General features: G+C 42.7%; 1 protein-coding gene across 1 annotated transcript in view; it reads left to right on the top strand.

The window, feature by feature from the left end:
• The first annotated feature begins 3821 nt into the window (after window positions 1-3821).
• rnf152 (ring finger protein 152) overlaps window positions 3822-26626 on the top strand; it is a 36857-nt gene continuing 14052 nt past the window's right edge. The window contains exon 1 of the mRNA XM_079661280.1: window positions 3822-4236. The gene's annotated coding sequence lies outside the window, so the exon portion shown is untranslated. The remainder of the gene's footprint in view (window positions 4237-26626) is intronic.

Raw genomic sequence — 26626 nt, 5'->3', positions numbered from 1 at the left:
ACAATAAGACCCCTTTAAGGAATACTTTACCATTCGGCAGATATTTACATGAGAATACTATAAACGATGTTGTGCAAGATGTAAATGTGCCTTTGTTTTTCTACAAGGAACAAATAATGTAGATTTTGATATTTCCTGAGTAACATGGTGCAGTGAGTTGTAGAAACAGCTTCTAAAACCTCCTTTCCATTTTCCAACCTGAGTATATCCTCGACAGCCTTCTGCGGAGATAATAGAGAGCTTATCCCACACTCTTTTGTCCTTCCTTCACAGAGCGGCTCACAGCTTCTGAGCTCAACTTTTCAACAAACTTCTGTAAGCAACTGACAAATTGTTCAACTTTTTTTAAATGTGGGTTGCCCTGGGAACAAGGCACGCCTGCTCACTTTCAGCTCAACATAGATTATGCTTCCACTTGACATACAGACTTACAGGAGACACGAAGTGGGGGGGGGGGGGGGGGGTCTGTGAGATTTCTGTGGGAGTGAAATCATGTGAGAGACAGATAAAGCTCTTCCCGGAGAACCTCGGGAGTACACATCACTTTTTTTTGAGGATGCGGCTTGTCACTGCGCATCACCCAGACAGCCGAGCAGCAACTACAATAGGCAATTAGAAGCTCCCATGGAAGCACAGGAACACACTATATGAAAGGGAGAAGGGGGGAGGATGTGGGGGAGAGGGGTGGGACTGGGATCCTTTTGAAGAGTCTGATCTCAGCAGGAGAAGAATCACAATCACCTTTATTTACTCGCTGAAAAACACTGCACTCTTGAAGAATTTGTCTTTGTGCTGTCAGTGCTTAGGAACACAATCACACAACAGTCGCACACTCGGCTCTGATGGCTTTAAATTGTGCAGAGGAAGAAGAAAGGCCCACCCCTCCTTCCTCCAATTACTCTCTTCTTCCAGCCTGAAGTAGTAGCAGGTGGTTGATGTTTTGTTATGTGAAAGTTGACAGGAAGGGATGAAAGTATCCAGAGAAGTGTGCCGTCTTTAACTCAGCGCCCCCGTCCCATCCTCCATTTCGACCACTGACCTCATTTTTCAGGAATGTAAGTGCTCCGAGTTTTTATCCCTCATTAACACGAGGCAATGAGGGGAAGTGCATCGTGGGAGAAAGGGCAGCCGTCATTCTTGTGGACCCCTCAACGGTCCAAGTTGACGGTTGGAGAATCCCCGCCCCCTGCCCCCCCGATTGACAGGATGCAAACTGACACACTGTCCACCTTAGTCTGGTCACTTACATGTGTGAAAAAAAACATAGAAGAAGAAAATTGTTGCACAGATGACATGCTATGAAATACATTGATAATCTTCCAGATGTTTTATTTAAGCAAATAGTACAATCTGGAGGGAACACAGCCTTTGCAGACCATTTACATGCACTAAGACCTATATAGCACACTACAGGAAAGGCAAAACTCCCAAAAAGCACAATAGGGCCTCTTACTTTGAATGGAAACTTAACTGTCCCTCTGAAAAAGTTTCTATTATTTTGTTCCCTGCTCTGTTGTGAATCTGTAATTGTGTGGGTCAAACCTGCTCCGTCAATATAAGAGATTAAAAAAAGAAAGAAGCTCCTTCAGCTGTCGGATGTGGTGTGGCAGTGTTATTGATCAGGAGAAACGAGGACTGAAGGTTGCATCCTGCCTTCCTGTGTGTTTATTTAGCCTACAGTGAGAGAGAAAATGTCCTCCGAATGCCAATTAAGCCGGTGATGGTCAGATCATTGTCACGGCGCGCTGATGACTGGCAGGCCTGACATGCCGGCTAAGGCATGTGGTTCCTTTAATTAATTGCCAGAGGCTCGGATACACGTGGGCGGACTGAGCGAGTATGGTTGTCGACGGAGAGCAGAACTCACGCTTCATATCATTCTGTGTGAAACAAAGGGTGAGAAATGTAGGCAGAGTAAAGCTTCGCTGCCCTCTGACAGAATGAAGTGGTTTTTTTCCTGCGCGATTGATCTCCCAAGCACAATTTGTTGGTTTCTGTAGAGCAATTTGTCCAAAATGTACAGCATTAATCAGAGGGTAAGTTATAGGTTAGCTTTTATCTCCCTGTTACAGTGCGTGTCTGTATTTGCACCAGTGGGCCTCTGCAGCGATGTGTGTCCCAGGGGCGGCAGCCAAATGTAGGCACCAAAAGTCAACATTAGCATTTCAGAGGCCCATCTATTTCAATTAACTTGATCTTCTTTAAGATTTCCCAGAAATACCCGGGAGCCCGAAGCAGTATCAGGCATTGGGGGGCTCCAGAGGTGGGCTGCCATTTCAGAGCCTTTATGCATCAAACATTTAAATTCATTATCCTCCATAATTAAAGCAAATATATCAAAGACTGCTAACACTTGCAGCGATACTGTCCGTGATCTCCAGGGGGACCGAGGCCCAGGCCTGCAACCCAGGTGGCTTCTAAGATGTTCAAACAGACACATAATAAATATAGCGTCTTGTTAAAGGCATCCTCAGGGTCCCCTTTAATAATTTAAACCCAAAACAGTGAGCCATCTCAGCCTACGTCATTGTCGTTTTCCGGGGAATAATAATAGCCACTCTGATGGTGGTGACATCATTTTTAGTGGCAATACAGGGCTTTTTCCCGGGTAGAAAATTGTATAACACTTCTGTGATGCTTTCAAAGGAGCATTAAGAGTGTGTCTGTGGTGCTACTCAGAGAATTAAACCTGACACTACCATAATTGTTGGTATATGTCTTCTCCTTTCAGGTATATAGCAGTATTCTAGCTTTTTAAATGGCACCCTTTTTATTTTTGATAATTTTTATCCATAGTGCTTTATGTTTTAAATGGTTTATATGCCTCAAGGCAAAATAGTTTTAAGCCTTGCCTATGCTTGAGTGATAATTGGTACAAATAAGGCCAATATGTCCGAACATGACTTTTCAGAGGAAACTAGAGAGCTGTCTGAGCAGCCACACTGCAAGAAATGTCAACAGCAAAAGGTCATTAAAGATAAAATAGCACTTTTAGATTACGAAACAGAAGCTACACAAGGCACTGAGATATGTTTCCTCTGGTTTGAGGCCTTTGAGCTCATGGGACTCGTATGGACTCACTTTGAAAGCCATGAAATACTTGCACCAGCAAAGGGGATTCTCAAAGGGATCAAACGGGATGATCAGCTCGTGGCGAACCTGAAGGGCAACCGGGGGACCAAATGGACATTTCAGGCTGTTTTAGCAACAAGAAAGGACGGGGGTGACCAGAAGGAAATTTGGACCAACCACAAAGGCAATAGAGTGGTTCCAAAATGAATCCTAGACACAGAGATTAGTTCGCATTTTTTCACTTCCGTTACCCACGCACAAGTCAATGTTTTTTTTGAAATTATTTTTGCTTAGATGAACGAAATAAGGTCTATGTTTAACACAAGCCTCTGAGATATTTTTATTGTTTTCTATGACCTTAAATATGTCGGTAAATACCTGAGGTCAGAAGCCTTAACATGTCTTCAAAAAGGCGGTTGCTAACAAGTGAATAAACAAGACCACTTAACATGTTCACGCCAAACATTTGTTGCCTAAAGGTCGATGTACGTTTTTTAGTTTGATCGCCCAATTATGGGGAAAACAAAATATAAAACTAAAAAAACTAAATGGAATGCTTAGTGAGATGTCATGCAACCATGATGTATTTTGTTTGTAGCATTCTGTTAGCTATTTACTTCTGAAGGAGGCATTTGGGTAGCCACAGGGGAAAGTGGGTTAACAAGATGGGGGAACCACCTGGGCCTCCCGCGTGCAGGACATGCGGTGCCCCTCTGCAGGCGCCTCTGTCGCCACTTTAAAACGGTGCCAGGGACAAAGCCATGTGAACAGGATGGACATTTTTTGCAGTGCGGAGCTCAGCAGTGCAGAAGTAGCGCTGTCTGCTGGCTCGGGTCTGCTCACCGCCGGCTAGACTCACATCACATCCCACCCCCAGCCTGTGGTGACACGGTTTCATCCTCTGCGAAGCCAGTAATGTGTGGTTTTCAACAGTGAGAGGGCGTACGCTTTCAGAGGGAGGCCGAGCCTGTAAAGCGGCAGTGGGAGGGCTTCTCCGTGTTTTCGCTGGTTTTGAGAGCAGCCTCGACGCCCACCGAACAAGGCGGAGCGCGCATCAACATTTCGCCACTGCCGCTGCCCTGATTAGATCCACTGAGAAGCGGAGGAGAGCAGACACCCACAGAGAGACAGGGAGGACTGCTATCTTGCTGGAACTAACACAAGGTGAGCTCCACATTTCTCCTTTAAAAAATGTGCATGTATTCTATGGAGTCTGGCAGGCTAAGCATTGAGGCAACACAACAAAGTTCTTTCCGATAGGGTTTTGCTTTGTTTGGCTGTGAAAAGGTGGCAGCCGCATCCTCCTGTTTGGCTTTGTCTGCACACTTCTGCATGGGCATTGTGTCCAGTGAGTCTGGCAATATGAAATGCATGAATGTGCCATTTATTTATTACACATATTAGAGTCTGCACGCTTCTTTTCATTGTTTTGTTTTTTGGAAGATTTTGACATTTGAATTCCCATTTCCTAATTTACTGATATTTCACATTTATTCACAATGGGCCACAGGCATTTTTTACTGCTTTATCTGAATCCTTTGTTGCTTCACTGTCAGACGTCCTTTGTGTTGTTATCTGAATTCCTGTAGCTCCACCACACATTTCCCATTTTCTCTCTAATGTCATTGACACCCATTGTTACAGTGATTTGTTCAAAACCAATAAGGTTAACTTTGAGATGAGATTTACCTTACTCTTGCAATCCTACAAACAAGAATGTGTGCTTTTTGTGGGATAAAAACACTTTGGCCACCTCCTTCTATGTCCTATGTTCTTTTTAGGGTATATTATCTTGTAAAAAAGCATCTTTCCTGCTGCCTCCTGTAGTGGGGAGTGGAAGGCGAGAATGAAATGTAAGTGGCTTACTTCCTCTCCCCTGTGTGTTTTCAGTTGCACAATAAGAATTGATAAGTGCTCCTGCTGAGCTGTCTATGTTCTGCCTGAAGAAAGAGCTTGTTGTTGTTTTTCAGTTTTGTAAAATGCAAAAAAAAGGAAAGGGTCCAAAGAGGATTCCCAGCTATCTAAATTTGAAGTTTGGTTGCACTCTGTAAACGCTGCATTCTTCTTTTCTCATTAAAATTCTTCTTCTTCCCCCATGAATTAGAAAAAGCCCTATAATCCCCCTGCTTCTTTTTTTTGTTGTAATGCCTGATTTGCTGCTGCTGGACTTCCTCCAACATTTAGGATGTGTCAACTCTCACTTAATTCTCTGCTAACTTAATTGCCTTCAGGATTACTGCGTTAGAATGAGAGTTTATGTCAGTTTGATTTCTTGTTCTGCTAGCTGTAAACCTTGACTGCCTTCTGGGCTCTTTCCTCCTTGTCTATAAAACCATTTCCCGAATCTTTTTTTGTCTCACAGTACACTGATGATCACATGCAATAGAAGACATTGGTTATCAATAGGCAGTGTATGCGTGTTTTGGGGGGAGCTTCGAGCACCCACTTTAAATTCAATGTAATCATCTGTGTATGTTGTCACGGCTTTGGCTTGAGAACGTTTTTATAAAAGCTTAAAGACGTGTAAATGGAAGGGCGTGGACATTTACAAACCTTGAACGGTTTAACAAAAGATGCTAGTGAGTTGCATTATGGGAAATGTAATATTGTGAAATTGTCATTACATACAACCCTTGTTTGGTTGTGGAATTTTGGAGATCTTCATCTCTTATCCAGTGTTCAACAATTGATTTATGTCAATATGTGCATTGGGTTTACTCAATAGGGATTAGTGTTGGTGACTCACAAGGAGACGATGTAGTAACAAGTCAAGCCTGCACAATGTTCTACGTTCAGTAGAATATTATTATTGAAGGGATGGTTTACATTCCTGCAATTGCCAAGTTCCCACTGGCTGATTATTTCCTCTAAACAACAGTCACATGAATCCGTAAGATGCTTGTTTTTTGTACGGAGTTGAGGTGACCTGTCAACCTGCCAGGTTAGAGAATTTGGCAGCGAGACGGCCAGTCAAAACAAAGCGAATAGCACTTGGCACTGGATTTGTTTGTACAGTTTGGGATTAGAAACTGGATCTTTGTTTTAAGCTAAAATGTAGAATACTGAGAGGAAGAAAAGGTCCAGCGCTACAAAGAAAATATCTATCTCTGTTATTCAAATGAATCCCTTACATTTTCTCAAGTTGATTTGAACAAGATATGGAACTGAACATACGTAATACTAGGAATCCCGATGATTCTTTATGTTGGTATTATTAGGAGTGGTCAAAATAACCTGAATGCTATCAGGCCCTGCAACCAGTCCAACCATTTGAAGGTCAACATGTTGAGACTTTTCCTACTTGGAGGCCATTGGTTTACACAGGAGAAGCTCCAACTCCTGGTCAACATTAAGTGGACTCTTGTGTTGGGATTTGTAGTCCAATGAAAATAAATCTTTATGCGATGAAATCAAATCTGGAGGACAGCCTGATAAGGGTTGAGCCTGTAGACATGTATGTATTTTTGACCTTATTTAGTGACAAATAACAGATTAAAAATGGATAGAGAAGGCAAAGTACCCGGTACCAGTAGACCTATTTTTCTCCAAGGTGCAGCCAAGATGTCTTACATTGCAATATATGTTGTCTACTTTAAATCAACCTTTTTATTTTCTATGGTAAAAAACAGCAGCAGAAGGGATGATATTTCAAATTAAAATAACCAAGTTTAATATCCCTGCTTTTATTTTCTTGCAGTTTCTTGAAAGAAACAAACAGATTATGCAGATCGATAGCATTTAGCTGCTGCAGCCATTGATTCTCAGGAGGAATATGTCACCCCATATCACCTACACTTACCTATATTTACTTTGCGTTATCTAACAGCTGCCTGATACCTTCTGTGAGCAGTCAGATGGAATGAAGGTAAACATTGCCTGTGAGTTTGCTGAGGCATGGTTCTTTAGACACGTTCACAGGCACAGCTTGAATTTGTCCTTAAGAGCTTAAGTTTTCCTGGCATCTTATTCCAGCCTTTCTCTATTCCTCTTACTTTGGAGGCGTGTGATATATTTGAAATGTGATGCTGGGAGTTTGGCAACTGAAATAATCTCAGCTTTGTTATTTGTAAAAATGAAACGGGCACATTCATTTGATTTCATTCTTTCAAGAGTTGAATGATGTCATAAGAATTAGCGTTTATAAATGAGTTTGTTTTTAAAACTGAAGGAAGATTCTTTATCAATTTTCTGCACAAATGCATCTTTTCTGTGAGGCTGTCTTAGACATAATGGTGCTTTTTAAATGCTAATGTCAGCATGCTCACAATGGACCCCTGTCTTCACTTTTCATAACCAGACATAATGTATTTTTATGATGTCCTTTTTGTAGTATAGTGGCACTTAGATGCTGCTAGAGCTAGCCTTCTATCCACAGTCATAACAGTTATTTTGTTGGCCTAGCATTAATGTTGCCATAACTTGATTTCCCTCAATGTAACCACTTTATGCTAAAAAAAAAATGTATGACCCCTACATTAAGCCATCTCCACTGCAGAAAAGAGTTGGTAATTGACTGAGAAATACTATTTAGTGTTATTTATTATATTTAAAACAACTTTAAGAACGTTATGTTCTGGGTTAGAATGGAGCACAGCTGGGTTAACCGGCTTAACCCTCAAAAATGGTGATTGAAAGTCATGATCTTCTGCCACGCTAGCACCTCCTGGGCATCTCAATGCGTCACATTAAATAAATATGACACGTTGTTCATTAACTAGATCAATGAGTTCACGTTAGCCTCAGATTGAATGTGTCCAGCTGATGTTGATGTCAGCTGATGGAGGATTCACCGCCTGTAGGATTAGCCCACATTCTCCATCAACATATATCTCTGCCCTGCGCTGGTTGTTTCTGTAACCTCTCCGGGGACGTACAGTCCAGATCCGCGCCCCCCTCCATACATCATTTCCCACTTTATTCTACTTTCCATTTTCCAAAACTGCACCTCTGCTGTCCCCTCTATTAATTCCCCCTCTCCCTAGACAGTTGGCAGGACTGCTTCCACCTTTCTCTCTGCTTCATTTGCATCTTGGCTCCACACGGTTGCCCAAGTGCTTTCTGGGAGTCAGGTGGCTAATTGGTTCCCATCTGTTGGGAGAAAGCAGCCTTCACGGATCCTGGGTAATTTGTGTCAGGAGTTTTGCCGTATTAATTTAGTTTCTTCCCTCCCTGTTTTACTTTTCTTCATATTGTCTCAGCAGGTGAGCATTGAGGTGTAGCTTTGACATCTTCGTGGTTGCTTTGCATTGCAAGACAAAGCGTTTGAGAAGCTATTGGAACAAAATGTGTGCACAAAATGCGTTATTTAGTTTGTATCGTGTTACGGCCCGTCCACACTACAGCTTCAAAAAAAGCTTGCCGGCGGGCGTGTCTGAAGCTCGACCAACAACCAATCACATGAATCTCCCGCCCCTGACACACAAGCAGCGGTTTGATTGGCTAGAGCTTGTAGTGGCATATGATTTGATTGGCTGACGCTTCCACCGAAAGCTTCAGAAGCTTCAAAAGTTGAACATTGCTCAACTTTTGCAGCCTGAAACGCCAGGAAAGCTCCGCTCTGCTACCCTCAATTCAGTTCGGCGAAAAGCAAGGCAACGTGACGTCACCCCATTCAAAGTGAATGGGCAGACGCGTTGGAAACCGTTTTTGAAGCTGTCGAAGCTGTGGACGGGCCGTTACTGTGTCATTTGTGAAGCTTCCTGAGGCAAGAGGAAGGATAGCAATGTAGTAATATCTGTATTTTGCAGACACTTTTATTCTGATCTGCAGCGCTCTTCTGCTCTGAGCACATAACCTGCACTTCCTGCAATCTGAAAGTTTGATTTCACAATCACCTATCTGATGCACGAGAATAGCTTTCTGTTTAAAGATTAGGGTTCAAAAGGAGGAAGTGGCCAGGTCTAGCAAGTGCCCCGAGAAACAAAAACAGGAAGTGACAGGATAAAGAGACGCTTGTTGAATTCATTGCTACCTAAAGAGGAACTTTTTTTCCATTCATCAGACATAGCTCTCACACGACACTTTACTTTACATTTAACATTCAACATCAACATAGAAACCGTGTGTGGTCTCTGAGGGTAGATATTTATAGAAAATCACAGGGGTTCATTTAGTAGCAACATGAAACAAACCATGATGTTGGCTTTTTAGTTTCCCTTTCCCGTAGTGTGTAAAATAGGTTGTTGTGCATGTAAATGGTCTGCAGAGGCTACAATCCCTGTGGGCCCTCCAGTTGGAGTTTCTCTATATCTTGCTCAGTGAGAGAGCTCTCCACTGTGCCCTTCACCCCTCCTCCTCGTCTCTCTGCGCATTTTTATTCATAATGTTTTGTCACATGATCCCCTCCTGAGAGCCAGTTATCTGTGATAAATCAATTTCGAGCTCTTTTTGAGAGCTTCCTGACAATTGACGGGGGTGCCGGTGTTGACCTTCTGTAATGAGGTACGGTCTTCATATCTGCCTGGCGGGGGTTCCTCCTCAGCAGCAGCAGCAGGAGGAGGGCAGGCTGATATACAGGGCTGTATTGCTTGGGTAAATTTAATTTGCCATAATAAAAAAAAGCGATATAGGAGAGACTAGAAGCGGGTGAGGTTTAAAGTGGCAATTGAAGAAAGATGATAAAAGTAACTGGCAGTGTTAGACCTCCAAGGTTATCCCATAAGCTCCCTGAGCACTGCACACATCAGTAGATATGTTATTTAATGCACTTATTGTGTTTTTTGTCTCCTGGTATTTTGATTGCCTGCAGCAGGTTGTGAGATGCCGTGTTTCTCTGACACTCCATTTGTTTGCCTCTATCTAAAATGAGGCTTGCATGCATACAAACGGGCATATTGATAAACCCGCTGACTCGTACATCTATCCGTAGTGACAGTGTTGCTTGCTTCTTTCGGGGGGGGGGGGGGAAGGCCATGAACTGGTGCCATTTGGCTGGCTTCTTTTCTAGCCTAGGATTCCTGAAAAAAAGGTCCAATTTGAATCAATCACAGTCTCCCCCTGTGTTCCCGTTGTTTTGTGGGTGTCTCCCCCGATGATAGATGCCGTTATTCCCGTTTGCAGGATGGATTGTAAACGGTGACGAATGGCGAAGGCTAATGCATCGTCTGTTGTCGGAGGGAAATCATTTACCTTGCTTTCACAATCCATTTAGTCAATGAGAAGGAGAAAAGTTGGGTCTGGCAGAGGTGGTTCCACTCCGCGCATTACACTGACAGAATATATCCGTGGATACTGCAGTTTTCACATAATACATGTGCCTTTATGGGCATTAATTCATGTCTCAAAGTGCCAACTCTGTTCAAATGAGTCTGTTGGAGGTTGGTTAGTCTCCTCTTACAGCCAGGTTGGCAGCTTAACCAGCCATCATTCACCGGTCCTATTTAGAGTGATTTAATGTGGTGTAACACAGCCTCCAGCAGCCATACTGGATATATGGAGGTGTTTTTGTGAAGTCAGTGTACTTGCTTGATGGTAGCAAATGTAGTTTGGCTTTTATGTCTTTGGACAGAAAATAATGTTTTTGATAAGGGGCTTTTTCACAGCAGATCAAAGCACATGCCTAACTAATTGTTTGACAGAGCCGCAGCTAAGAATGATTTAGTTAATTGTTTTTGGAAACTGACAAAAATGCTAATGTCTTCAGCTTCAATTATTGTAGATTGTAGATGTCCCGATCCGATCTCGTGATCGGGGATCGGAGCCGATCACGTGATTTTCAAAAGATCGGAATCGGGAGAAAAAGATCGGGGATCGGGATTTTTTTTTTTTAAATACTTTTTTTACATTTTGTATTCAATGTTACAAAACTAAAATGACCATGTTGAAGTCTTAAAGTCATCCTGAGGCCTTAGTTTTGGTTTCAAATTACACAACATCATGTGAGTGTTGCTTCTTTGGGAATTGTTTTCATAGACCTGGTTGCTTATTTCTCTCAAATCTGGCAACAGAGTGGGCAGGGCGCAGTGTCTAATTGTAGCAGTAAGCTAACGAGTACTGATAAGCTTTATTTTGTTTTGATCCAATGCTGCACAACTGAACTGATCCAATGCTGCTGTGAAAGAAAGAAGCTATATCCATGTTGGATAGAATATCCAATTTAAATAAAAAAATAACCTTAAGGGAAAACTTGAATGCTTTTTTTTATCTTAATGCATTGCATAAAGATCGGATCGGGAAAATTCGGTATCGGCAAATTGTCAAATCAAATGATCGGAATCGGATCGGGAGCAAAAAACGGTGATCGGGACATCCCTAAATTATTGTTTAATTTAAGAAAACGTTACTGCCTTATTATTATTAACAGCCCAAAACATTGAAAGACTTATTTTACTTTCATATACTACAGGGAAAAGCAGCCAATCCTCACATTGAAACATTTGAAACCAGAGACTGTTAACATTTCTGCACATTAGGTCATGCCAATCTGCACGAGCAATACAAAGGCCCTGACACTGGCAGAAGTGAATGGAATGCAGCTGTTATTACTGCCACCTTCTTTTCCTGCTTTAACATGTCAAACACTGGCTGGTTCTCGTCCAATCTGTTTCTTTACTGCATTACAATAATAATAGAATTAGTTACATGTGTAATTGTGAGAATAGATATTTAATAAAGGCTCTAGCATCATTGCATGAGTGTGCAATTACGTAAAAGACCTTGCTGCAGGCCTCTTGAAATCAGTCTGCGGATATGCCAGCTGTGTGTGGCACGTTGTTGGTGATTACATTATTGTGTTGCTCATTCAAAAACCCAGCTGCAAGTAGAAACAATACCATAGACAAACAGATGGGCATGTTCTGTTTCACTTGCATAAAAAAATGTAGCTTGTAGATAATATAGATAACAGCAGCTTTCTCCTTTTTGAAGCACAAATCGATCTGCAGTATTAGAGTACCTCAGTGGATGTGTTTGTTCATGTGCAGACAGCTGTGCATGAAGCATGTTCCAGCCTTCAAAATGAAACTCCATGCTCCTCTGAGTCACCTGCAGGCTTAGCCAGACGTGCGTCATTGTATCACACATTCACCCTAGGATGGACCTGCAAGGTGCCATTACACCTCAGTACTCAGGGTTCTTCAAAGTCCCTTTTTAATGTTTACACCTCAGTACTCTGGGTTCTTCAAAGTCCCTTTCTAATGTTTACACCTCAGTACTCTGGGTTCTTCAAAGTCCCTTTTTAATGTTTACACCTCAGTACTCTGGGTTCTTCAAAGTCCCTTTTTAATGTTTACACCTCAGTACTCTGGGTTCTTCAAAGTCCCTTTCTAATGTTTACACCTCAGTACTCAGGGTTCTTCAAAGTCCCTTTTTAATGTTTACACCTCAGTACTCTGGGTTCTTCAAAGTCCCTTTTTAATGTTTACACCTCAGTACTCTGGGTTCTTCAAAGTCCCTTTTTAATGTTTACACCTCAGTACTCTGGGTTCTTCAAAGTCCCTTTCTAATGTTTACACCTCAGTACTCTGGGTTCTTCAAAGTCCCTTTTTAATGTTTACACCTCAGTACTCTGGGTTCTTCAAAGTCCCTTTCTAATGTTTACACCTCAGTACTCTGGGTTCTTCAAAGTCCCTTTTTAATGTTTACACCTCAGTACTCTGGGTTCTTCAAAGTCCCTTTTTAATGTTTACACCTCAGTACTCTGGGTTCTTCAAAGTCCCTTTTTAATGTTTACACCTCAGTACTCTGGGTTCTTCAAAGTCCCTTTCTAATGTTTACACCTCAGTACTCTGGGTTCTTCTAAGTCCCTTTTTAATGTTTACACCTCAGTACTCAGGGTTCTTCAAAGTCCCTTTTTAATGTAACGCCGACACACCTGAAAATCCACCGACCCCAGTGACAATGACTTCTTCTCGGCGTCAAAGGGATCATTCCTGGACACGCCCGGGATGAGCTTTACTTTTATTCTCCAGATTTCATTTAAAAAAGAGGCAAATTCAAACTGCAGATTGATCCATGTAAAAAAGTATGAAACAAAATACTTCTGAAATTTGAGGAACAACTACCCTTTACAAGATGATATTCAAACACATCATTTTACCATTAAATTCAACTCGATTCTGCTCTTTCTCCCGACTAGAGCTTAAATGCATTATGATGTAACTAAATACCTTCCTAAATACCTTCCTGCAGTAGCATGCACAATTACCGTACAGTATTGTGCATGTTTCTTTGGTTCATTTGTTCATGGTTTAGAAAAAGAGTAAAGACATTTGCCCAGGCCGGGTAAAAAAACGTCATCCACTATTAATTAACTGTCGTAATTATAGATCATACAAGCAGCCAGTGTGGCGTATAAAGCAACCGAAGCAAAACAAATCATAGACACTAAACATGTCAGGGTCATTATGGGTAGAATACTAATCCTGCAGCCACAGACATGACGTGTTAGCCTTTTAGAAGCGTTAATAAATGTTGTTTTCGTTCATAAACCCCAGCGGGTTTTATGAGAGCGCGCAGACCATCGGAGAGTCTTTAACTTTGCATATAACATTTTTGTTATTACCCGGGAATAAGGAGCTTTTAATTTGACATGGGCGTGGGGCGTAATTCATCAAATGACCCAGATGTGATGGACGAGCTTGAGGTTTTACGGTCGATTTACGACACCCGTCATAAATGGCGGGATTTGCATGATGATCCAGTGTTACCCGGGGGAGCTTTTTTTATTTTTAGGTTTAGGTGTCACTTTTGATCAGATGCTAAAGGGTTGCTGGGGACACACATCAGAGGCAGATATGGGGGATGATGGATGTGTGGTATTATAGATGGATGGGCTCATGTAACATCATTGAGCTGTGAAGTCCCCCCCCCCCCTCCAGCACAGCACATTAAATGATGTATTGACAGAGCTTTACAACAACCCTGGGAGTCATTTAAAGGTAGCAGCACTCTGCATATGACCTTGCAACCTTTTAATGAACTAGCTAACAGACTGATGTTACACACCGCTCGCCTCAGGTGTAAGTGACCCCTCTCATGTGCAGATGGATTAAAGCATGAAAAGTCATAACAAAATCCATTCTCTAACCACCGTTTTCCCGATTCGTCCGAATATTCGGCGCCATCTGCTCGTCGGCCGTGTGTTTATCATCAGCCAGGCACCTGACCCACTTCTATTTCATTCCAACATCTGGGGCTGTCTGCCTCCGCCGGCTCGCAAACGCCTGCATTATTTATTATAGGGACATGACAACCGCTATTCATGAAAGCGTCAAGAGAAAGAGCGGCAGCATATGGTGACTTAATGATTGTACCGAGGCTATGAAAGATAGATCCACTGGTGGTGTTTTTGATTTGCTTCCAACCTCTGTCCAGATTTTGGGTATCACATTTTACTTAAAGGTTGGGTAGGTAATTAACTTCAGAAACACTTTTTGTTGTATTCCATGGAATGCTCTTAACATCCCAATAGCAATGAATATCTGAAGTGCTTTGACAAAAACGTCATCTGTGGAAGCCGTGGCGCTGTAAAAAGCACGACCAATCATCTGAGCCGGCCCGGCTAAAGTAACTGGATGGCCTACCTGCCTGTCAGCCTTCCATCTGTGCACAAACTTATCTCGTGCCCTCATTGGTCATGTGCTCGTTCGTGTGTGTTGGAGGAGGGGCTCTGTAAGGAAGCGGCAGATTTTCCCCGGCTGTGTATTTTCAAATTCTAGCGCACTCGAGCTGGTTTCTCCATTCTTACCTACCCCACCTTTAAGAATTTGACTTGGGGATTGAATTTAAAAGCTATTTCACCTCATAAAGAAAGTCTTGGTGGCTGCAGTCAGACGGGCTATAGTGAGTTTATTTTACATTTTAGGATCTTGCAAGCTCCAAGCACATGTTGTTAATATGGTGTCCTGGGAGGGGAAGGTCTTTGTTAAAATGTATTTCTTTCCCAGGGTGACCTCCCCTTTCTAACCAGGCGATACTTGTTTGGGGACATTCTGTGAAAAAAAGGCAGCATGCTGTGTTGTGTCTGTAGGGTAGAGAGGTCGCAACACACGCCTGCCGTGATTGAGATTGTTTTCGTTTTTTTCGCCTCCTTTTTTCCTCCTATACACAAGGACACGACCCCTTAAGGGATGTGGTTTGATGGAACCTTGGCAATGAAGAAGGAGAGAAGAAGGATGAGTGATCAAGGTAAAGAGAGCAGATAAAAGTGAGACAGCGTGAGGCTCAGAGGCAGATGAGCAGCATGGGACTGATCTGATGTCAGGACCAGCACTTTGGTCAAAGTTAAACTTCTTAACAACCGTCAGTCGATGGCAAGTTTGCATTCATTGTTCCCAGAGGATGAATCAATGAGCCTCTGTTTATTTAGCATTACAAACTGGTAAAGATTGTCACTACAGAAAGCATTTAAAGAGGCCCTATAATGCTGGGTCCTCCCTTTCCTCTGTGTCATTTAAATGTCTCTCTCGTGCAACATGACACACTTTTGATAGACTATATTCATTCATGGTCAATGGAACACATTTCCTCTCTTTCCCATTTCTCCTCTCTTCGTCCACTACTTGATATTTCAAATCAGATCTCCTTCCATTCGCACCAAGACGTAGTGCCTTTTGGATTTACCACTCCTCACTCTGTCCAGCTCTGCCAATGAGCCTGTCCTCGCAGCCAAATGTATACGCTTGACAGCAGCTACTCGGATCATTGTTGGATGTAAAACAAGTCCCAGGAGGAGGTGGTGGGTGTTGAAATTAATATTTTTCGTTTTCCATCCAGAAAGGACACAGTTCTGAGACAAGATGTGGAAATGAGATGATTAGTGTGATTTTCCTTTGATGGTGATGGACTAGTCTGTCACATTTCTTATGCAGTCCTCGCTCCAAAGATACATTTCGTTATTATACAGTCAAAGGAAAAGTCCCTGGGAATTTCACACATGCGCCTCACAAGATAGCAGAAACAATGTCGTCCCGGCCACAAGGGAGTCTGCAGCAGCATCCCATTTACTTCATCCATCACAAATCCTCCACTGGGGCTCTAATGTGTCTCCACTGCCAGGGAAGCGCTTCACTGACTCCCCCCCCCCCCCCCCCCCCCCCCCCCCACTCCCCTTTGTTATTCAGCTTTACCTGCTTCAAGTCTGAATCAGCAGCACACAAACAGACAAACTGGGCCAGGCAGCCGTGTGTGTGTGTGTGTGTGTGTGTGTGTGTGTGTGTGTGTGTGTGTGTGTGTGTGTGTGTGTGTGTGTGTGTGTGTGTGTGTGTGTGTGTGTGTGTGTGTGTGTGTGTGTGTGTGTGTGTGTGTGTGTGTGTGTGTGTGTGTGTGTGTGTGTGTGTGTGTGTGTGTGTGTGTGTGTGTGTGTGTGTGTGTGTGTGTGTGTGTGTGTGTGTGTGTGTGTGTGTGTGTGTGTGTGTGTGTGTGTGTGTGTGTGTGTGAAAAAATGCAGAGTGGTCAACATTTCATATATGATTTGTTTTTGTTATTAAAGATGCAAATTCTTAGAGTTTATTTCACGTTATATGTTGAAAATTAGGAATTTAAATTTGCCCAGCTAACTCTGATTGTCACGCCCCTTAGCCTAACCTAAATAAGTACAATTATTAAGTTAATATCGAATACTCTTACAAACAATGTGCCTGTAAAAAGAGGCATTGTAGTAGTAGGAACTTCTTTCAATTCAAAGTCAAAGAGTCCTATTGGTTTTATGTGAGAATAAAACAAAACCACTGCAATGTGTGGTGAGCTGTAGTTAATTCAGCTTGTTTTGATAATGAAACTCATTAATGGAAGACCTTTCAGTGGCGTTTGAAGTACAACAAATTCTCAGTGCAATGCATTGAAGAAGCAAAGGATTTGAACCCTCACGCCCCTTTTTATTGTTGTATTGCTGTGTACTGAGGCATCAAAGCAAGCATGTCAAACACATCAGGTGCCCCCCTCACCCCCCCCCCCCTCTCTCTTTCAGCTCCAGACCCCCATTACTGTGAGAGCCGATTGTTTTCCTCCTTGTGAGCATGTTTCCACACAATTTGAATTAATTGGATTGTAAATTGATCCTACTTTGGAGCCAGGACCCTGGAAGCCGGAGCTTTGGCTGCATACAAGAGTTTAATCTGAATACTAAATGTTATTAAAAGCTCCCCTGTTTCGCTTGTGTAGGACAGTGTGTACCTGGTTATGAGAAAAAAGCCCCAAGGACCGATCACATTCATCGGGCACCAGCATGGTATAATTCAGTAATTAATTGCCTTAGTGCCTGGATGGCGCTGTAATGGTTTGAAGATAAACAACATGATTTGCCTTCACAACGCTGCCCTTCTTGTCCTTCCATCTGAAAAGGTGAGCAGGAGGTCATGTTGCAAATGTAATGTTTTTATAATGAACTGATAAGAGCCTCAGGGTTATGCAGAGCCATATGTCCCTGTTTCATATATTCATTTTGTGATAAATCCCTAAATGTCACCTTTGAATATGTAACAACGGGAAGAATTCATGGCTGATTATTTTGATTTGCGTGCAGCACCTCTGCTACTCATCTCGCCTGCTCTGCCTACACGGCCGAGGCTCAGAGGAAACTGCGGATGCTCCTCACAATGTAGATGACGGGATAAAAAGTGACCGAGTGGCGGCGGATGAATGAGAAGAACAAAATGGGGAGCGGGGAAAGCAGAAAGAATGGAGGGAGTGATGGAACGAGAAGTGAAAAGGCCAGGGAGGAAGGATAAGCCATGTCTCCCTTGTCTTGACATTTCTCTCTGTGTCTCCTGGGAATGAAGACCCTGATATAAATGTTCCAACTGATGATGGAGAGGGACAGGAGGCAGGGGGGTGGGGGGGGAGGGGAGTGTGTGATAGTTGTTACGCGCAGCAGAGTCGCCCCATAATTTGGTTTCAGGTTGATGTAATTAAAGGGTCCGGGCCTCAGCAGTTCTCTCCAGGCTAATTTGTTTAGGAAGCGCTGATTCCCCTTCCGACTGTTGCTGGTGGTCATGGCAACAGGAGGGCCCACAGGTGTCCATGTTGGTATCTGTGTCGAGCTAGCTGCTCCCTCAGTGGAATCGATTTAAATTCAGCACCTGCAGCAGGTGCTAGAAGGAGTTCACCTGAGTTTTGGGCTAAATGAGACATCTTGCTCGGATAAAGAGACTATATAACTGCATTTAACTACTCATAAAAACCAACAGCAAAACCTGGGAATGTTACTAAATATATTTTGTTGAATAGATTAGATGTTTAATCGGTAAACTGTCACCAAATTGTGAAAATATGTTCATCACAAGTAACCAAAACCCATAGATCTTTCATTAACAATGATATAAAAGTAATAAACGTAGTGCCTGGGAGGCATGTGACGCAGTGGGTTGTGCGTTGGTGGTGGGATCAGGGGGTCACAGGTTCAAACCCTGCTGCAGTCAGCATGTCGTTGTGTCCCTGAGACACTTCACCCTAAATTGCTCCTGTGGGGATTGCCCACAGTATTGAATATGTAAGTCTCTTTGGATAAAAGTGTCTAACAAGTAACATGTAATGTAATGTACTTCTACTGTAGCATATTGGTGTAGTCAGACTGTTGCCTTGACTGTTACCAGAAGTCAAATAACATTGAATAAATAGGATACATTCTCCACAAACAAATAACTGGTGGCACAAAATCAAATTCACTTTTCAAAGCTGCAATAGAGCTTTATAGGAGAATTCAACCTAGATAACAGAATGAGGCCGCACAGTGAGTGTCAGTCATATTCATTCACATTGCCTGAGCCAACACGGATTAACTCCAAATAATTTCTGGCATGTGTTTGTAACATATCTGTGCTCACATGAAAGAAAGAATTGGAATTAAAGGATGTGTCGTTGCCAGAGAAATGTGTTGCTCCCGCCATTCTTGGGCGTTTGGTTTGAAGACACTTTTTTTTTTTAAATCACCGTGCACAATGTTTGCAGTTTTTCTTGGTATTGAATATTTTTATGAAAGATAGCTCTCTCTAGAGTTGGAACATGGATGTCAGGATGATGAAACTTTGTAATGCCTTTTTTAAAATTCACTTTCTGTTGAAAGCGCTGCTGAGGTTATAACCAAACCATTTCCCAATTTTTACCAGAGCAATATGGCTACTTCAAGAAAAGCATCATTTTAATAAGGTGCCCTTTGAAACTGCTTCCATTACCTCTTTTATGATTGAAGCACTTTGTAGCATTAAGTCTGACAGTGCTGCGGCGCCACACTGCAGCTTTTGCGATTGGTTTTCTCCGCGAGGCGTTTGATAAAAAGGAAAGCTTTATCTGCATCGGGAGGCCTAACCTCAGAGGGTCATGCGACTGATCCCCGGAGCTCTGCTTCCTCCCAGACAGCCGATGATAATCTGTCCACTCCCAGGGTGGCCTGAGCAAAGCAGAGGCTGTCTGATCAAACAACGCTGTTCTTGCCTTACCTCGCCACTTTTCTGGCTTTGTTGCCGAAAAATCCACCAGTGGGGGAAAAGCGTCTAACCAGGAGCATGTGGGTTTTCCATTTTGCGAGCTGCAGGTTTACTAAAGGCACAATCTGTACAGTAAGTGGCATCGACGTGTTTTCCTTGATCTCCGTGACGATATGAGCTCATCTCTTCTGTGCACTAGCTATATTTGAAATCCCAGTGGCAGGATTGAATCTGCAGGATGTCCACGCTTGGCCTCCAAATGACTGTTTGCATGTCCTGTGGCTGTGTTTACTTAATGACGTACCAGACAGGCTTTTCATGTATAATTATGCCCAATTAGAGCAAACTAAATCCCACACCAGGACTGCAGCAGGAAGGCGGTGCCAGCCTTCTCTAATGCAGATTTCTCTGTTTGTCGGAAGCAAATTCTGGTGTCTGTTCGGACGTCACTGCAGGAAATGTTGCTACTGAGTGAGCTGGATCACCAATGCTTGTTTTTTAAGCAATTATAGACTCCCATTCTGGTTAACTACTCTATCTGGAGCCGCATGTATGGAGTGCAACCCCGTGGAGCTTTGAACAGTTATATTTAAAACTGTATCTTCATTGTGTTTAATTTCATGACCTCGAAACACCTCAAGGTCCATCTCTGACTGGAGCTTTCTATGATGTCACCATCTTCTTCAATCTAGCCCTTACTGGAATAAATATTCCATCCCAACCGTAAAAGCAAAATGAGCTTTTAACTTTCTGGTTTCATCTATTTTTTCTAATAATCTATGGACAGTAAAATCTCCTTTTTCTCATGCTTTCATCAGATGTAGCCACCTGTTCAAAGTTGCTTTGTTGTAGCAGAGCACAGATGGAGACAACAAAGGACTTTTTGAGGGGGACTGATGAGCCAAAATGAAAGAAATACTGATAAAGACTCTGCTTGGGAATTCACGAGTCTCCGTACTGTATGTGGCACATCACAGCATCCTTTTAAGGCTGCTGTGATTATCAGCTCTGGAGATGAATGACCCATATCTCTGACTTAAAGGTTCAATTTGCACATGCTCTCTTTTACAGAGTCCATTCATGATCACAAAAAGCTTGATACATGTCTATCTTTTTGGGCGTCTTCTATCCTAATGGAGCTCGTCATAGTCCCGGGGCGTTTGTGCGTCTCTTGCTGTCAGCTCGATTGTTGGCCTGTTGATTGAAGCGTGCCCGCGGTCTGACTCTGCTGCCTGGCTGACGACACAGGATAGCAAGCGGCTGATTTATGACCTCTGTAGCGCACCGACACTCCTGCTGTAAAACTCCTCTCCCATCTGCCTCAGTTTTTTTTTGTATTTCGGTTTATTTCATTTGACATTGACCGCAAACAACTGGACTATTTTTCCCCATACCGGAGGCTGCTCAGCTCTCACTTGCTGACTTTGCATTGCACTCTCCATTGACTACGTTTGCCTCCCATTGACTGCCTTTGTGTGTGACGTCCTTCCACGTCCATCTCCTGGTGCGTCGCCGGCATTGATTAACCCCGCGGTGCCTCATCAGAGCTTGTTAGCCTGTCAATTTCCTCACCAGCTGCTCCAGTCATTAACATTTAGGTTACTGTGAGAATGCTACGCCAGGTGTTACTGTAACATCCACACCTGTGCTGCTGTCAGGAGCAGAGAGTGATGATGGGAACAAAAACACTGTCAAGTCTGTTATTTATCGTGAAGATCTGGGAGATTCTTTATTCAAGCAAGTATGTTAAGATGCACACAACTGTAACTGTCTTTTTAAGATATGTTTCGATGCAGTATCTGTGATGTCGCCCTAAGGCTTTGGTGAATGCTTCTGCCTGGAGTGTGTGTGTGTGTGTGTGTGTTTGCACTCAATGCCATTTTGTCAGCTGCTTCCGGCAGAAATTCAAAATGTGGTTGTGTGGAGCTGATCCACGCTGAGAGTGGCAAACCACCATGGCTGTGTATGAGAGACAGACAGCTGGCAATCAAGCCAACCAACATAACCCCCTCAATATGTAGGTCTACTTCATGCAACTGTAATATTAAATGTCAGACATTCATTAGACATAGTGAAATGTCACGTATTGTGTAGCCTACATACTGTAATTCATAGTCATTGTGAATTACATCTGTGACGTATAGGCTTATGTAAATGTGAAATAAAAGTGGTTTGAAGTGGAAACTTGGAACAATATATCTACGAGCTCACAAGAAAAATAAAGCCAGCTTAAATGTTTTCCTTATGTTTACAACAAACATGAACTTTCCAATGAATGTCTTTATCCCAGAACAACATCCTAATGTTAATCGTGCCTTTTTCGTATTAGTCTAAAAGAAAAAAAAATGTTGGCATGTTATTTTGCAACTCCAGCATATATGTTAAAGCTAAAAGCCAAACATTGCCTGTATAAGAGATTTGTAAACTCTTGTTTTAAAGGTGCTACTCAAATAAAGGTATTCTATTAATAATGTACAATGACATAGGCTATCCTCTCATTTGAGAAGCTAGAACCAGAAGATTTTGACCTAAAAGAGAATAACAAGCAGCACAATGGTTGCCAAATAAAGAAGAATAAGGCGTACTTTTATTACAAACCGATTCATCGATGGACAAAGCGAGATGGTTCTGTGATGTTAAAGTGTGATCATTTGGCCCTGGACTGCTCATTTAGCAAATGTTGACAAAGTAGATCCCCCTCACTGGTTTTAAAACTAGTGCTGAAAGGGTTCGAAGTGATTTCTCTGATAGCTACTGTAATAAATCGGACACAAAGGCTTTGTGTCATAACGTGTGGGAGGAAGTCCTGGATCAAATCTATTTGAATACCATGTTCCCTAACTTCAGCAGAGGGAAGGGCAGCGTGTCCTTTGTCGTGATGATACTTTAATGTCCGCTACATGTAGTTGAGCACTCCAGTAACGGCCCTCACTGTCAGCTGCAGGTCTGATGGCTTTTGTGGAAACCAATTGCTTTCTGTTTTTACCTCGGGCTTTCCATCAGCTGTGCTCTGTAGCAGATTCTGCTTTTCATTAGCCGTGTAGCTCCAAAGCATGTGCAGAAGCCTGCTTGAACACAGGTAAACACTCTCATATTTTTGCTCCAGGAGACACTGTTGAAGGTCAGTCCTGTCCAATGTGTATGTACACCATGTGTGAGTTTCATGTTTGACATTTGTCTTTTTTTTAACTCCTCGTTCTCTGGGCTGCAGGGCTCTTGTATCAGGCAACAAGTGTGGAGGTTCAGAGAGAGAGATGGTGCTCCGAAAGAGAGTGGTTTTGGAGATGGAGAGGGCGGTAATCACAGGTTCCTCAGCGAGGGCGCGTTTGATGTCGGCGCAGGGTGAAGGGCATCTTTCAGCTCGGGGGATTAGAGACAATCAAATGAGGCTTTCTGGGTCTGTTCTCTTTTTATTTCTTCTTCTTTCAAACTACCACAATCCTGTTCGAAATGCATTTTTTAAGCACGACCAAAGAACTGCTAAGAAAACGTCCTTCACACTGTATGAAGCTTGAGCTTTTGGTAGAATCTTCTTCTGTTGTATTTCAGTCAGATCTTGAAAGAAGGGAAGCAGAAAAAATAACTAAATAAAAACCTGTTTGTCTGCGTTGTGTGAAATAGGCTTTGTTGTATTTAGAATGTCAAACTATGGCTGCAAATAATGAATATTTAAATGATTGGTTAACTTCTTCACTATATGTATTATGATTTGTTCGGATAATCCTCTAGTCTGCAAATTCCAAAGAACACATCATTAAAATGTCAAATTGTCAGATCTAGTTCAGAAACAATTAAATTATTATGAAGTAAGTCAGTTGTCAGTTAATTAAACCACCAAGTGTGAGGATATGCTGCTTCGAACATTGACTGTCTTCGTGATTTAAACTCTTCGTTGGACACATTTTACGATTTCCGAACATTTTTATAGACCAAACGATAATAAATACACCAACCGTGTAATAAACATTGAAGAATGATAAACAAAACAATGCAGTCAGATTTGACCATCGGTTTGTTGAGGAGAAGAGGATTCAAGCACATCCTTAGCTGACTTCGCAGATCAGTACACACACACACATACACACACACACGGACGGACACACACACACACACACACGGACACACACATACACACACGGACACACACGGACACACACATACACACACGGACACACACGGACACACACATACACACACATACACACACGGACACACACGGACACACACATACACACATGGACACACACATACACACACGGACACACATACACACACGGACAAACACATACACACACATACACACACGGACACACACATACACACACGGACACACACGGACACACACGGACACACACATACACACATGGACACACACATACACACACGGACACACATACACACACGGACAAACACATACACACACATACACACACGGACACACACATACACACACGGACACACATGGACACACACATACACACACATACACACACGGACACAATGACCGACACCATCCAGCTTTAATCCTAACAAATTGCCACCACAGTTCCCGCAGAGTCTCTTTCTAAAGCCCTTTATCTGCCGCGCCCGCCCATCCGCCGCCATACGAGGCTGGAGATTCATTCTGGAATCTATATCCCCCCCAACAGGGGTCATTACCTTAAGTGAGTGTCGATAGGATGCTCAGAGGCGCTGTCCATTGTACAAAGAGCTTGAGTCATTGGGGCGTGTGTATGTGTGTTCTGACATGTGACCCAGCTCTTGTAAGTGCTGCTGAATAACTGTTCTCTGTAATCTGCTGCATTACCGGCATCACAAGGTCCCGTCAGCCGTCACACACTCTTTAAAGACTGCAACTTACCAGCCAAGGATGAGGCTGTAGTAGAAAACTACTGAAAGCTGTCCTTTTTGAAAGTGTGAATTAGAGAGCCAAGGTTCCTCCAGAGATAAGTTGTCTTTTATATGTTGATTTAAAGTCCCCCAAAACTTCTCCAAGGACTGGAGCTTGTTTCAAAACCACTTTGTGTTCCCAGTTCAGCTTTCTCTGGAGAAACACAAAAGCTTCAGGGCTGTTTGTTTGTGCAGAAACTGAGAGCATATGGCTGTAATAAGCATTTGTCGTTCACATGGAGCGCCTTGTTAGCGGAGCAGTTAAAGCGCATGCCACATAACCACAACGTCCCAGATTTGATTCCAACCTTGCGACCTTTGTTGCACGTCAAAAATCTCTCTCTCTCCCCCATTTCTCTCCTGTCATCTGTCAAATAAAAGCAGAAATACAACAAAAATAGGATGCAAGGGCGCTGCTGGCAACCGCTTGTTGTCCTGCCAAAAACGGTAGAATCTAGCAAATGTTCCAGTGCCACTGACTTCAATAACTTCAGGTTCAACTGGCATTTAAAGCATGTCACTCATAAAGAATAAAAGAAGAGAAGGTAGTCCCGCTCACCTATCTTTTTGTGGACTACTGTTTTGAAAGCCTTGACATTTGTCACAGATGCAGCAACCGAATGCCAAACAAGACATTTTAGGGGACCACAATGTTAGAATAACATGAATGAATGGCAAATACAAAGTAAAAAGGGTTAAAGTCCTTAGCGCAAAAACACGGAGAGCCCAGACGGGAAAACACACGGGGTGGCAACCTGTCGATTCCAAGGTAGCCCCGCCCTAAAGCATACCCTTTATCATTTGTAAACTAAATGTACATCATACTGGGAATGTGTGGACTCTTAACTTATAAGTGTTTTGTCTATTCACGGGTTTTCTTATACACCGTACTGTAGGTGGCAGTAGAGGGACTGTGAGGTCACCCCTGTAAAGTAAATTAGCAGGAGGCTGACAGCAGACTCCTGTAGTCTCAGCGTGTGGTCCGTCCTGATGGATTTGTCTCTGTCCGTCAGAGGAGGACCTGACCCGTGACTGCAGAGCGATGTGCCAATCAGAGTATCGACCCATTTGTGTTTTCACCAGCCGGAGGTGTCCGTGCTGGCATCAGTCTCGGTGAAATATTCCTCTCCTTGGCTCAGCGTCAAATGTTTCCTCAGCCTCGTGGCTGTCTGTCTCACTAAAAGAGATGAGGAGGGAGAGAGGGTGCGAAAATAGCCGATGGAAGACATCACAGCCATTTCTCAAACAAGTGTAGTAGCAGGTGGCCGGCGGTCTCCAACCCTCACTTCTCACTTCTGCAGCACATACAGGAAATACTTGACTTTGGAAATGTTAATGATAAAAGCCTGAAAAGCAGTTAGTCCTTTATTGCTCCTGTTTAATGTATCTTACGTTTGAATGTGTGTTTTATAACGCAACCATTTCCCTTTGTCCTTCTAGGGACACTGCAGCTGTAACTTAATGATTTCTGCTATCTACACTACTCTCCTCACTTTCTTAAGATTTCAATTGACTTTATAAAGAGGGATTAAATATTCTTAATTGGTTTATACTCAAATGATTTAGGATTATAATAAATAAGTATTCAGCTTGCTTGAAAGATGGAATTAGGAGAAAAAAAAGAAAGCTCTCTTGAAGGACTTTCTGCGTGAGGACATGCAATATGTTTTCAGTCCACTCACTGCTTAAAACACTATTGATTGATAATTATGGTTAAGGCTAAGGAACAATGTCATTGATGCATTGTTTGATAAGTTGGGGATAAGTTATAAAGAAGTTTAAGGAACATTATTGGATAATCATGAATTCTACTGTAATCCATCTGAGCCATTTTCCTGCTTTGTCTTTGTATAACCATCCCAGCATATATCCTCTTGTAGCCTGATGGTATTTATTGGTGGCTGGTACAGTATGGTTAAAAGCCTCTAATAGAGAATTGTACATGTTATTTCATATTGCAGTAATGCTGTTTGTATGGGATCCATTGTGATTGAGGCTAAAGCAGTGGAGTGAAGGGACTGCTTGAAATGGCCGCCTGAGATGACCCCCATCTACTTTCACCTGACAGGAGCCTCTAGCTGCTGTCTGAGTTATGAGTCGTGTCTGTCAGGACCGCAGTGAAAGGCTGAAGCAGCACCATGTTGTAATGGAGCCACAGGGTGGAGGCTGCGGGTCAACGGAGAGTGTGACTTTGACATGCAAACACTGTCATTTTTTATAGAGCTGATGCATGATTTGGAAAAAACAACTAATTGCGATTTATTTTTGACTGATTGCAATATGATTTGTGATATAAGAAAGAG

This window comes from Notothenia rossii, assembly GCF_949606895.1.
Source record: "Notothenia rossii genome assembly, chromosome: 12".
NCBI lineage: Eukaryota > Metazoa > Chordata > Actinopteri > Perciformes > Nototheniidae > Notothenia > Notothenia rossii.
This window is presented reverse-complemented; position numbering and strand designations above follow the sequence as displayed.